Below are 11950 nucleotides of genomic sequence, written 5' to 3'. Positions count from 1 at the left end.
GCAAATATACAGATAGCTGCTAACATAGCAGTTACTTTTCGTATATCGATAACCTAAACATGTTGGTGCTATGAAGAAAAATTACCTTTTTTTCAGTTCATTGTTAATAAATACAGCTAAATCTGAACTTTATAAACTACAGAGGATTGCATTGTCAACAAATGTTATTTTAATTTTGAATAGTGTGTTTTGATGACAAAGTTGCAATGACAGAAAAACATTCTGAAGTAGCAACCAGATTAAGATTTGCATATATATCACTACACTGCCTCCTTCATTTTGAAAATTTCTTCTGTAAAATTCATGTCAGTTGAACTGAACAATGTGTCAAGTAATGTAATAAAATTTATGAAAGTAGATAAAAATTAGTATGTTAAGTGCAAGGTTTTCTCTACAATACTATCAGTCTACTAATCATAAACAATGGATATTATATCCTGTGGTAAAATGATTATCAAAAGAAAGAGCTTTGGGGGAATTAGAAAATAAACCATTAAGATTTTTACAGGATAATAACAGTTTGCTCTCAACATTTTAAAGATGTGAGTGTTCAGCCAGATTGACTTATTTGTCTGTTTTGTATTTTTAATGATCTCAATACTTCCATATGAGAAAGAATGCAAAATAATTTTCAGTGGCAGATAAAAAGTCCAATGCAAAATATAGACCTCTGAAAGAATACAATTTGATGATGTGTTACATAATTTAACAATTATCAATGAAGTAGGTGATGACCTTAACTTTGCACATCTGTATCCTACATCATCATTTGGGTGTGAGGGGATAGCAACACATAGATACCTAGGTGCTTTATATATTATTCATAGACTATTTCAGAGAGGATACATAAGAATGGTGATTTCCTCTTTAAAAAGGCTGGGATTGGAGGGTGGGAGTGAGATTTCTCATCAAATACCTTTGTGTATGTTTAAAATTTGAATCACATTCATGTATAAGCTACTTGAAAATATTAAAGATAAAAGTAAGTGATAAAGTATATTTGTTAACTACAGCCATGCCGCCCTGAATAAGCCCGATCCTGTCTGATCTCGGGAGCTAAGCAAGGTCGGGCCTGGTTAGTACTTGGATGGGAGACCACCGAAGAAGACCAGGTGCTGTAGGTGTAACAAATAAAAAATAAGAGATTGTAAACTGACAAGATCTTTGCAATCTGTGAAGTCAACCAAAGGTTGCCTCACCTAAAAAAAACAAGTATATTTGTTAAATAAATCTTCAAGAATCTGTTATTTAAGCGAGTATGGAAAGACACATTACACATGTTTATATTCTCATTCACTTAGTATAAAGGCATCAAGTAATTATTACAAGATCTACCACATATCAACCTTCTCCAAAAACCATCCACCCATAATGTCGAACTTCTTCAAACTTTAGACTCATCGCATTCTATTAGGATGATACCAAATCAGTCCTAACAGAGCTCAGGTGTATATCAGGAGCCCATTTTGATCAGTAGGTAGGCTCTGGGATGTATTCCTCTTCCAAACTCCAGTTTCCACTAAATCTAGGGCTCATCCATGTATGCACATATACTTTAAGTTAGTCTGTACCCTTAGTCAAAAAAAAAAATATATATATACGTGTATATATATACGTATATATATACTTAATAGTAGATATGTAGAGACATCTAGTTATATAGCTATATATTATATATGTGCATATTCATATATATATTCCTGTTTCTTTTGTTGGTCCTAAAGTCCTGCCTTGGAGGACATTAAAACTAAACAATAACCCTCAGCTGCAGATCCTACCAGAAAGGCTAGATTTCTTTCCGAGAATTGATTCTCAAGCACTGACTAAAGGATAATTACAATCTGAAGTCATTCAACATGACGATCTCATCAGAGTGTGTGGTTTCTTTCCACTCCAGGATTCTGTGACCAAGCTGTATCCCTCAGAAGGGATAGAAATCAGCATGGGTTGTGGCTACCATGACTGCTGAGTGTCTAACCTGGCAACAGCAGAAACCAACACTAAGCCCCCTATATGGCATGATTTCCGAAGGGAGAAGGGAGTCAGCTAGTCATCAGTTGATTACATTGTACTTATTTCATCATGATAGAGAAAAATAATTTTCTTCAATCAAATAGAAAATCCTTCTGGATGTGGCTATAATGCTTCCTTGTCCATAATGCTTCTGCTAGCACCACCATTCATGACATACTGTTTCTGATCAAGGAATTCATCTGACAGCCCAGAGGCAACTGCTTGTTGGAAATGTGAGATGTTCTACTTAGTTCCAGCACCAGCTGGATTTTGTCTTACAGGGTGCAGTATATTACAGACCAATAAGTGATCTGTTTTCCAATAGCCAGAATAAACAAATCCAGGTATCAAGCAAGGAGTGAAAGAGTGGCCACTCTCACTGTAAAAACTAATAACTCACTTGTAGAATTTTCGCTTCCCTGAAACTTTGAGCTCTGCTAATTTGGAGATCTTGATTCCCAAGAGAGGACTCCTGCCAACATGAGACGAAACAATAGTTCCACTAAATTGAATGACAAGACTGCCACCTAGCCATTAAGGGTTCCATTCCTCATGGAACACTCAACCAATAACCAAAGGAATAGTTTCTCTGCTGACTATGGTGATTGATCTCAATGACCTATATTTGTAACTGATCATAATGATGGCTACAAGAAGAGCCATGTCTGGAATCCGGGAATTCTCTCTAGGTTTTCTCATAAAATGTCCCTGTCCAATAGTAAAACTAAATACTAAAGTATAGCAACCAATAAGGCAGGTTTATTGAGGACTAAGACTCTTCAGGAATGAAATTTTTGGTATCACATCAGAGAGGGGTCTCTGACAAACCAAAAGCAAAGAAAACATAGAATCGCTAGTAGAAAAAGAAAGTTATAATTATTTATCATGGCCCCTATGACCAGTTACAAATATAGGGATTGTCATAGTTATGTATGTTTTCTTTTTTGATGTGTGTGAGATATATATATACATATATACATACACACACACACTATATATATACACACACACACATATATATGTGTGTGTGTGTGTATATATATGTATATATATATTCACACACATCGATGTGTACCTGATTTATATATTAAACTTTATCGAAGATATGTATGTCTAATACATATATATATATATATATATATACACACACACAGACACAACTCATTATTTTATATAGATTTTGTGGGAGATTAACTTTACAGTTTAATATTCAGATTAACAGAATATTCAGATGGGCCAGGAACTGAATTTGAGGAGTAATTAACATAACACAAAGATGAACACAGTGACAAGGCTGTGGCTCTTCTCATTCTGGGGAAGAGGTATAAACATTTTCATTTAACTAAAGGACAGTTGCACATTATTAGGTAGAAACATCGAGTTGTTTTTAGTGTTGTGTAAAAGTTCATTTTGTAAGAAGGGTTGATATAGATGACATGTAGCTGAAGAGGTAGACTATGCCAGTTACTGAGTGTTAAATCTCTTAGCTTCATCCCACCCTTCTGTACTAGCTTTGTTATACTGGCCTGGAACTTTGCAAAGTACATTTCTACTTGGCTAGATGGCACCAATATTAGAATCTACCAGTGGGGTGGGGGGTGGGGAGGCATAGGGGTACAGCAATGCTGGAGGAGGAAGAAAGAACTTGCTTCTCCCATTTGTAAACTGTGGACTCCCAGTGTAAGGTTCAGGTGCAAGTCTCCAAGCTCAGTGTGTTCACCTCAGCAGAAGTAGTTCACTCCTGCATTTTAATCTATTTTGCAGTTTTTCACACTCTCAGAATCCAGCCTCATGCCAGTCAAGCAGTGCCCCCTTCCCAGATGTCAGGGTGACACCTCAACAGAAGGTCTCCCCCAAGCTTCAAAATTTTAATAATGTCAACCTGTTCCATTTTCCCCTTAGCCTTAAGTGGCAGGTGCCTCTTATAGTTGCCACCTTTGTGATACCTCAGAGTGTTCTTTTTACCTTTTCAGTTACTCAGTTTACTAATATAGAACTAGGTATAAACTACAGTGTTTTGATCAAATAAATCAAATAACTGATGTAGTTCCTGTCTCCTAAATTAATCTTGACTGACATATTGAATAAACACATAATTAGAAAACAATGTTTAAGTGCAATGCCTGTCATAATGATCATTAAAACTTATTGAGTTATTGCCATGTGGCAGACACTATCCTAAGCTCTAATTTTATAAAATATATATATATTTAACATATTAATGATACATAATATATAATTAATAAAATATACATTGCTAATATGACTCTTTATAACTCTAATTATATTAGGGTCTAATTTCAAAGGGTCTTAGTTAACATGTTCAGAAATTTAGATTTACCCTGTAGATAGTAAGGACTGCCCAAAATGTTTAGAAGAAGAAGGAAAAAGAGTATTCCTGGTGTTAGTTTGAAATATATGAATTTTAGAAAAGAGATACTGGAAATATTAAGACAACAAGTTGACAATTATAAGTGAGTAGAGCAATGATAAAGAGCTGACCAGGAAAGGAGGGAAGAGACTTAATGAGAAACATTTCACAAGTATCATCATGGGGCTTGATGGCTGATATGATGCAATAAGTAAGAAAGAAGAAAAAGGGAGAAATGACATTCTTGGCAAAGAGAACACCAGTACCAAAAAACTGCTACATGAAGAAAGAATTTTCAGAGAGGGGAGCAAAGAGTTACTGGGCTAATGGTCATATAAAGAGTGGTAATCTGACTACCATCTCAGTTGAACCACAAATCAGGTTGATCTAGCTGCAGATTTAGTTCTTTAACATTGAATTCCCAGTCTGCTATCTGAGTAGCTGCAGTGTGCTTCCAGGTATGAAACTTTACACATTGCCGCTGTATTTCATTAAATCATCACCTTTTTTATAAGGCATCCCATTATTTTAAGTACCTCTAAGAAAAATAAAGCTGTATATTAAAATATGACACAATGATTCTTTAAAATCACATTGATTATATGATACAATACATCCTTATTTCAGAGAATATAGTATTGTGAAAGCATTAGAATAAAGATGACTTTTGCAGAGACCACTACCTAGGAAACTACTTCATTACATTATACAATCATACAGACAATTTGAACCTCACAGTTTAAATATATTTTGACTATATTTCTAAAGCGATCTAGTATTAAGAAATAGGAAAGAAACTGATAAGTACTTTATTGAGATGTAATGGTTCAAACAGATGCTCGTGGATTGAACTAAAGATGCACTATTTTATATACATAAAATACATTTATAAAGTCAATAAATGTTTAATAAATTATCAAATTTAAGCAAAATGTAAATGAAAAGCTGGCAAAATATCTCAGGACTCTATAAAATACTTCAATCATGAAAAGGAATGAACCGAAACTTCATCATCATCATCATCATTATCATTATCATCCTCATTGTCATATAATCACACAAGAAGTTGGACTCTATAACTTTTTTAAAGTTCATTTTAACTCCCTGAGATTCAACTGTTTATAGTTTGCCTTTAATAAACAAGGAGCTGCATGGTAATGAGTATACAGAAATTCATAATCCGCTGTCTGTACCCTGCAAAGCTTTGTGTCTGATTTGAAACACAAAATATACATTTAAAAAATAAGCATAATACAGGGCAGCCAAACTAAATGACTTGTGTGTTGCAACAGAAAGAATAGATCACCACAAGGTTGGACAGTCTGAAAGAAATTTCTCAGCAGAGGTGGAACTCGATGTAAATTGTGAAGAATCATAAGACCAGCACAGAGAAAGCGAAAGTGTAGATGATTCAGACAGTAAGAATAGCGGAGAAGCAAAAATATACACACGATTTACTGAAAATAAGCAAAACGAAAACACATTGACATTGCTTCAGAAAATTTCTTTTTTTAAAATCTCATTTAAAATTTGAAGCAATACATATATTAGCAGAGAAACTGATGCTCAGATAGAATAAAGATCGGCCCAAACCACACCTAAGTGAAGAAGGATGTTTTAAACCCAGCACTGCTGACTACAAGGTTCATCATATTAAATAAGACCAATTTTGTTGAGGAGAAGTTTCAAAGAGGAGAGTCATATGAAATGGGCTTAGAAAAGTAAGGTTTCAGTCAGATTATGGAAGAATCTGAAGGATCTAAAGTTCATATTACAGTGATAAGGAAACAGTTGACAACCTTGGAGCAGGAGGTTAGTACATCCATTGAAGGGAGATGAATCAGGCTGCCGCTGGAGAGAGTAAAGTCCTTTTTTTGAAAATGCTAAAAATCTAAATTCAGCCTTTATGAAAGGAAAATTAGTTTTTATAATAATTAATTAAGAGAAACACCTGTTTGGTAAGCTTATGCCAATACATAACTACTTAACACAACCGAGAAAACATCTATTATTTTATTGTCTGTCTTGGAAAGCTGTCAGCATAAGTTAGCTATTTCACTTGAAGTTAACTATTTGGTGTGTTCTTACAGGTTCCATGAGTATGTATATTACTCCCTCGAGCCCTATCCTAAAAAGATCCTTTCAGATTCTGTCAGGTTATTATGAGGATAGTTCATGTTGAAATAACTCTGTCCTGTGATGCCAGGCCCTGCCTTGTTCTCTGACCCATCCTATTCCAATATCTGGAATTCCAATATCTGGGGCCACTTGACTTGTTACTACAACCAAGCCTCTCTATCAGGGGAAATTTTTAAAGAAGAAACAGCTCAAAAACTTAAGGACTCAGCAAACCATTTATCTTGCTGCTGGTTTTCCTCTCATCCACTCCATTTGTAGCCACTGCCCCTTTACAGTCCTTGCTCAGATATAACTCTGATTCTGATCATCTGCTCAAGATCCTATACTTTTTTAATTTATTGGGGCAACACTGATTAATAAAATTAAGAAGGTTTCAAGTGTATAATTCAATAATACATCATCTGTATATTGCATTGTGTGTTCACCACCCAAAGTCAAATCTCCTTCTGTCACCATATATTTAACTCCCTTTACCTTTATCTACCTCCCCCCTCACCATTTCCCTGTGGTACCCACTAAACTATTGTCTTTGTGTATGAGTTTTTGTTTGTTTGCCTTGTTCATTTGTTGTTTTCAGTTTTATATCCCTCATATGAGTGAAATTTTATGGTTCTCAACCCTTTCCATCTGACTTATTTTGCTTAGCATGAATATCTTAAGATCCATCCATGTTGTTGAAAATGGCAGTATTTCATCTCTTCTTATGACTGAGTAATATTCCATTGTGTGTGTATGTATGTGTATATGTCACATCTTCTTTATTCAATCATCTCTCGAAGGACGCTGGTTATTTCCATGTCTCAGCCACCATAAATAATGCTGCAATAAACATTGGAATGTATATATCTTTAAGACAAATATTTTCCAAATTTTTGGATAGCTACTTAGAAGAGGGATTGCTGGGTTATATGGTTATATGGTAATTCTATTCTTAATTTTGTGAGGAACCTCCATACTGTTTTCCCTAGTAGCTGTACCAATTTACATTCCCACCAGCGGTGTATGAAGGTTCCTTTTTTCCTCACATCCTCGATCCTAGTACTTTTAAGTGTAGATCCCCAAGCCTCATGCTCTAGCCTAGCTCCTAGCAAGGATGAGCATTCGGTCCCTGTACTTTCCCCCAGAGATTGTAGCTCCACCTTGTGCTGTCAGGTCTTCTTAGTGCTAGGACTTTGGTGCTAAGTTCTTACTCCTGCTCTTGGGTAAACTGTAGGGATATTCTATTGTGGATTTCTATTGAAATTTTACTCTGAATTTATTCATAGTGATTTGTATTAGTCAGCTTTCTCTAAATATTTATATATAGCAAACAGGCCCAAACTTTCAGACTTAAAACACCAAACATTTACTTCTCATTTGTGTGTCTAGGAGTTGGCAGCAGCGGGTCTGCCCCAGGTTGTGAGTTGGGTACAGATGTGCTCTATGTGTCCTTTCATTTTAAGACCTAAGCTAAAGAGTAACTCCCATCAATGGCGTGAAGACGTCATGTCAGAAGTGTGAGAAAGGGAAGCAGAAACACACATAATGTCATGCTTAGAAACCTATTATCAGTTCTACAACTTCCATTTGTCAAAGTCTGTCATAAGACTGAGCCAAAAGCCAATGAGATGAGGAGGTATACTCTGTGCATGGGGAACCCTACCAAGGGCAGAGAAGGAAGGAGAATTGTGAACAAGCAGCACAATCTACCACAACATGTATAAGCTAGCTGAGTTTTCTAAAATAGGATTCGTTTACATAACCTTAGAATAAGTTGAACTTCTTAATATTCTGCTTTGCACATGGTCAATTTTCTTTTTCAAATAATTTGCAAAGCTTAATTGGAAGACATACCATTCTATTTCACATGATGGATTTTCCCACCTGAATTTGTGGAAGATGAGTACAAGTCTTAAATTATATGTAGTATTAATGGAACAGTAATGTGGCTGGTTAGTTCTGTGTGTGTGTGTGTGTGTGTATGCGCACACACGCATGCTTTAATTTTGTCAGAGTTCTGCCTCAGTCTGCTGCATTGCCTGCTATTCGACCACATGCATCAGTGTTTCTCAATTCAATATGCATTTCTTTAGCAGAAAAGGGTAAATATAGAAAGGTAAATATTTCTGGGATATTTTCTGTTTTATTTTTTGATTAGTAACATTATATTTTTCTCTCGTTCATCTATTTTTAACTGAAGCTCTTTGTTAAAAATAGTTTAATTCTAGGAAATGAACCTATGCCTTTAGCAATTTGACCAAGATGAAGCACAAAACAAATAGTCCTTTTGTGTTTCTTGGGGGAGTTAGGAAGAAATTGTTACTTAATTAACAATTTCATATAAATTCATAGAAGTAGAACCCAAAAGAACTTTAAGAGCTCACTAAATTGACATGAAGCTTTCCTCTCCATTGCTAGTTATCATTATCTCTTTTTATGTGTTAATGGAGACATTCTGCAATCTAACAGCATTTAATTTTATCTTATTAAATAAAATAAAACAGAGGAAAAACATAAAAGGAAATGCTTTTTTAAAAAAAAAAAGGATACATGTGGCTCGCAGGACTTTTTTTTTTTTTTTTTTAATGTGATCTGGCTATTGGACAAGGATGTTTCTTAAAAGTGGAGGACAAAGACTGAAGCATATTTGTACAAATTCAGATATTTTTACAATTACCATCAGGGTACTTTAGCTAGAAAGAGTTAGTCCAGAAAAAAATATTGTCAGAACAAGGACAATGTATTCATCTAGCCAAAGATACATAAACTTAGGATCTCAGGATATAACCCCAAACCTTTGGAACTGAATTAAAACCAAGAGAAACTTTCATGCAGGGTGAAAATTAAACCAGAAATTGGCTTTGCGGAATAGTTACCATCAAGCTTCCTACAATAAATGGTGTAGCTTAGCATGTGCTTCTTCTGATATTCAGGAGCTAATGTTTTCAGTCTTTTATTAAAGGAGAAAGAGACTTCTTATTTAAAATTAATTCAGCTGCAGGAAATATAAATGACATATTTAAGAAAATACACACACACACACACACACACACACACACACACACACACACACTGGAAAGCTATCTAAGTCTTCTAGATTTTGCCAAACTCACAGGGAAAAAATTTCTTAAATGATAATAATTATGATGAAAGTTATTTTCAGAACAAAATAAAGGTAAGTTCTCTTTACTTGGAATGGGAAGGTTATATGGTAGATTCTGTAAATTCAAACAAGAACACAAATAAGTAACTGATAATTGTTCACCATGTATTATATGTCCTTTTATTTGCTGAATCCTATCTGACTTTACATTCAAAATTTTAAAAGAAAAATGGAATGTAGACACATTTCCCTTTTATTTCCATCAAATCAGTGAATTTAGTAAAATGGCTACAAAAATCTATCAATATGGTAATTAAGAGCTGCATAATTAAGGAGGATTGATAATTATTTAAGTATTTAAAAAAGTTACACAGAATAATGATAAGCTTCCTATTTGTTGATCACTTATAATGAAGCACCAAGACAGACATTTTTTTCAGATCCTTACAATAATAATCTAGCAGGTAAATGTTATTATACCCATTTTATAGGTATAACAAAATATGGGAAAGCTAAAATAAAGGAAAAGGCTTCCTCAAATCTTTTAACTAATTAGTTTCTGACTTAAATCCTGTATTCTTTCTATTACACAGTAAAAATCTATAAAGGGATGAATTATTCATTTCCTATTTCAATGGAAAATGATTATGGCAGTTGACAGGTATTTTTGAAATCTGGCACCTCTCTGGTTAAAGTGTTCATAAATTCCCTTCTCATGTTAGTGTCATCTGTTAGGTTTCCTGTCATAGGTCTAGAATTTAACCTTGAACAACAACAAAAAAAATCTGTAAATTAAAATAACAGATAAAATAAAGTGACAATTACAGTTTTGTCCCCCTAGCTGCGAGATAATGCTATATGTCAGTGTCAACCATTAATCTTATTAATTAAAAACAAGAAGCATCTACCATATTTCATTTCAGATCATATCAAGTGTTCACGATGCCCTTTACATTACCTAGTCTATAAATAAAATGTGAAGATGTTTTATTGACTTGTTTCCATAGCAATGAATCTTCCTTTAGTTGTCAAGGCGATGTGCAGTAGCCTAGTAAATTGGACAAGCACAGGAGTCATTTGTCAAGTAATAGGTTCAAGAAAAGTCAGAATAATCCACTAAGAGATCATCTAGCTATAAATAGAACCATGAACCTCAGAACGTAAACATTTTGGTTTTAATGACCTGCAAGCATCATTTATTTTTGTGAAATAAATGCGAAACCATAAGACAATGTGTACACCCAAGTAGGCAAGTTGTGTTTACATTAATGGTGATTTTTTTTTCCCCAGAGTAACAAAACTTTTATTACAGAAGAATAGTCAGAATTTTCCCAGTTCTGAAGTTTAGTTGGCATGGTCGAAAGGTCCACTGACAAATTTGTTATCTGTTTAAGGGGATTTACTTTGAAATCAATAGAATTCTCGACTAAAAAAGTAAGTTAAGAAAAATTATTTTTTAGATAAATTGTGGCAGGAAAAAATGTTGAAAAAACAAAATGTATTGTCCCTCTTTCCTGACAGAAGTGAAAATTAAATAATACACAATTTATTTTTTTATGTTTTAATTTCTTGTCACATAGATGTTTATTAACTGCCAGGGTAGTTGGGACTTGATACCTAGGCCCCCCACCCACCCAAAAAAAGACGCCACACATCTCCTGCCTTGAGTTCTTCTGGTATCTTCATCTTGGCATTAATAGATGAATTGAAACCACCAAGTCAGAAAAAGAAAGAACATCAATTTTTTTCAGAAACAATGTGTATAACAACTTAGTTCTGGCCAAATATGAGAGAATAGATGAGTCACATCTTTAAGCAAATGTTATGGGAAGATGTCTGTAGTTCGTGTGAGCAGAAAACAGTGCATCAGTGATAAGTTATGAAAACAAGCAGCAAAAACTGTATAGCTAAAGCTAAAACATAAAATTACTTCCCAACCAAACAGGAAAGATAAATGTCAGTGACAACCCCTTAAACAATTACAACAACTAGAACTCTTCTTTGACTTATGACGCGCCTTATGTCATAAAGCTGTTTTAGAAACATTTTCTTTAATAATGTGTAATCATTTAAATAATTTTTTTAACTGTTCAATATCCTTTAGTTGTCTGCTTATGCCAATGGTTTGACATTGACAAGATTAGTCTTAATTTACAGTTAAAAATGGAGCAAATTTTCAAGTACATTCAATAGAAATGTAATAGACAAGTGTTGTTTTAGTTTTCCCAGTATTCTGCATCTCCTTCATTGGATAACAGCAAGCATTCTGCCTTCATTTATTTTGGAGGACTACTACATACCAGATAATTCTAATGGGCTGCCACAGTACCCTACACCTGTTCCCT

At 34.3% G+C, this 11950-nt stretch overlaps 1 pseudogene; it reads left to right on the top strand.

Annotated features, from left to right (window-relative positions):
- The first annotated feature begins 1005 nt into the window (after positions 1-1005).
- Positions 1006-1124, top strand: LOC112474436 (annotated as a pseudogene).
- Positions 1125-11950: the final 10826 nt, after the last annotated feature.

This window comes from Pteropus alecto, unplaced genomic scaffold (genome assembly GCF_000325575.1).
Source record: "Pteropus alecto unplaced genomic scaffold, ASM32557v1 scaffold79, whole genome shotgun sequence".
NCBI classification, from domain to species: Eukaryota; Metazoa; Chordata; class Mammalia; order Chiroptera; family Pteropodidae; genus Pteropus; species Pteropus alecto.
Note: the sequence above shows the minus strand (reverse complement) of the source record. Positions and strands in the feature narration are given on the sequence as shown.